The sequence below is a fragment of the Teleopsis dalmanni genome, chromosome 1, assembly GCF_002237135.1.
Source record: "Teleopsis dalmanni isolate 2A chromosome 1, ASM223713v2, whole genome shotgun sequence".
Taxonomy (NCBI): Eukaryota; Metazoa; Arthropoda; class Insecta; order Diptera; family Diopsidae; genus Teleopsis; species Teleopsis dalmanni.
In genome coordinates this window covers 224187942-224191511 of record NC_051846.1, presented here as the reverse complement: position 1 = coordinate 224191511, position 3570 = coordinate 224187942, and positions in this window count along the sequence as shown.

The following is a 3570-nucleotide window of genomic DNA, read 5'->3' as shown; positions in this document are numbered from 1 at the left end:
AAAAATGTGGAAATACACTGGTGACGAAGAAAGCGACACTCAATCGGTAAGTAGCGTCAAAAGCACGCCAATAAACACTTCCATTTATACAAAAAGATTTGGTGAAACAACGCAACCAGAATGGCAACGGGTAAACTCGTCAAAAAGAAGTCGTTCAAGTCCCCAAGGAGCTCGACCAAGTTCAAATTTCAAACAAAAGAAGCTGGATACCTATTGCTTGTCAACTGAACCCAAAAAAACTCTAACCGATATTCCGTGCTAGATAAAGACTCTCATTCATCAGAAAAGTCCATTGAGCAAAATGAAAAAATTACAATCTCGAAGCCTCCCCCAATATTTGTTGCAGGAGTCGGTAATATACAACCATTAAGGCAGCTTCTGAATGAAATAGCCCCTAATGAATATAACTTTAAAATACTTGCCAACAATGAGGTTAAAATACAACCTAGTAGCCCAGAAAAATACTCTGCAATCACTAAGGCTCTTGAAGCCAAAAAAACTGAGTTCCATACCTATAAACTCAAACAAGACAGAAGTTTTAACGTTGTATTGAGAGGCATGCATCCTTCTATGCCAGTCGGTGAAATCGAAGAGGCGATAAATAGCTTAGGCTTTAAGGTGGCCAATATAAGTAATATACGTCAACGAACCACCAAAAATCCACTTCCGTTATTTTTTATTGGTTTGAAACCATCAGATACAAACAAGAATATTTTCAATTGTAACAGCCTAATGCATACAAAAATCACTTTTGAAGCTCCAAGAAAAAAACGCGAAATTCCCCAATGCTCTCGTTGTCAGCGTTATGGTCATACAAAGCATTACTGTAAACGAACGCCCCGTTGTGTAAAATGCCCTGGTAATCACTTGACATCAGAGTGTACTCGTAATGTAGTCGACAATGAAGTAAAATGTGTATAATGCAACGGAAATCACCACGCTAATTACAAGGGCTGTGAAGTATACAGGCAGCTTCAACAAAAAGCGTTTCCACCGCTCCGAAGAAAAGAAACCACTAGTCCACCAACGCGCACAGAGTTCGTTCAAGCTGGTCGAACATACTCTAATGTCGTAAGCAACGGCCAAACCATCACTAGTGAACCACAAACAAGATCAGAAAACAACGATATGTCAGAGCTGAAAGTAATGCTTAAAACACTAATGCAACAAATGAGTACTATGCTAAATATTTTAACAGCGTTCGTCGCTAATACATCAAAATAATGAGTGCGTTTAAAATTGCTTTCTGGAATGCTAATGGGCTAGCTCAACATAGCAGCGAACTACAGACTTTCCTCACTGACAAAAATATTGATATTATGTTAATATCAGAAACCCACTTCAACCAAAGAAGCCATCTCAGATTTCCGAAGTATTCTATATACGATGCCAACCACCCATCTGGAAATGCTCGCGGAGGAGCTGCGATAATCGTGAAAAGCGATATTGATCACTCTGTGCACAACAAATACGAAAAACCATTTCTTCAGTCAATATCATTAACAGTTAAAAACAATAAAGGTCCAATATGTATAGCCTCTATCTATTGCCCACCAAACCAAAAAATTAAAAGTCATCAGTTTGAGGAATTTTTCCACACGCTTGGTCAAACATTTATAGCTGCTGGGGACTTCAATGCAAAGCATACTCACTGGGGCTCCAGACTAATCACACGTAGAGGCCGCGAATTGTTTAAGACTATGCAGGCCAACGATTTGCTTCACGCATCAACTGGTGAACCAACTTACTGGCCAACAGACCACAATAAAGTTCCAGACGTGATCGATTTTTGCATATTTAAAGGCATTTCAAGCTCACTATTATCGATTCATTCCAGTTTAGATCTTTCCTCAGACCACTCTCCCCTTATTATGGAGTTGAACTCTAAAATTTTTGTAAAGAACAAAGAGCCTCGATTATACAACAAAAGAACAGACTGGAGTATTTTCAGAAGCATCATAAATGAAAATTTAACAACCAACATCCCACTCAAAACCGGTACCGATATCGAATCTGCGGTCGAGCAATTTAATACAACCGTACAGAATGCCGCGTGGAACTCAACCATACATTTTAATGAATACAAAGAAGAACACATAGACAGAGGCATAAAGGAACAGCTACTTCAGAAACGTAAATTGCGACGAATTTGGCAAATAACAAAAAATCGTGAAGACAAAAGACGTTTGAATGAAGCGATAAAAAAACTTAAAGAAACCCTAAGGGAGAACAAAAACAAAAACATTGAAACATACCTATCTGAATTATCTCCCAGTGAAGAAACCGACTATTCCTTATGGCGGGCCACTCGTAAGCTGAATGGATCAACACCACACATTCCACCACTCAAAATGTATAATGGACAGTGGGCTAGATCCAGAATCGACAAGGCTCAAATTTTCGCAGAGCATCTTCAAGGTGTATTTCAACCATACCCGTGCATAAGTTATGAAGACGACACTGAAATTGAGTCTTTCCTGCAAACACCACATCAAATGGACTTCCCGGTTCCTAAAACCACAATACAAGAAATTAAATGGACAATTAAGACAAAAATTAAAACCAAAAAGGCTCCTGGGTACGATTTGATTACTGGCAAAGTGTTGAAAGAGCTTCCAAACATTGGTCTTGTTTTCATCAACCAACTTTTTAATGCTATTATATGTCAAGAATACTATCCAAGTCAATGGAAAGTAGCTCAAATTATGCTGATACCAAAACCAGGTAAACCTTTAGAGTTAGTTACATCTTATCGACCTATAAGCTTACTTCCGGTGCTCTCCAAAGTCTTCGAAAAAATACTCTTAAAGCGTCTTAACCAGATCACCCAAAGTCGCTTACTAATTCCTGCTCACCAATTCGGCTTTCGAAACAGCCACTCAACCATTGAACAGGTAAATCGTGTTTATCAATATGCAAGAGATGGACTGGAAAGAAAAGAATACTGCACTGCAGCATTTATCGATATAACGCAAGCAATTGACAAGGTATGGCACACCGGACTGCTCTACAAATTGAAATTACATCTACCACACAGCTTCTATTTGTTACTTAAGTCTTATATCAATAACCGATATTTCATGGTTAAAATAGAAGATTATAATACGAAAATCTTCCCGATAAAAGCTGGAGTTCCACAAGGGAGTGTACTAGGTCCAACCCTCTACACACTGTTCACAGCTGACTTACCACTTAACCCATCAACATATACCGCAACTTTTGCCGATGACACAGTGATCATGGCTAAAAGCAAAAACCCAACAGTCGCTTCTAGTCAGTTGCAAACAAACCTAGATAGCATCCAAGTGTGGCTAAACAAATGGCGCATTAAAGCTAATGAATCCAAATCTGCACAAATCACATTCACTCTTCGCAATGGTTACTGTCCACCAGTCACTCTAAATAATAACGTACTACCACAATCCGATCACGTGAAGTATCTAGGTGTTCATGTTGATCGGCGTCTCACCTGGAAACATCATATATTTACGAAACGCAAGCAACTGGGTTTAAAAATGCGCTCCATGCACTGGCTTCTTTGCCAAAATTCAAAACTATCACTGAACAATA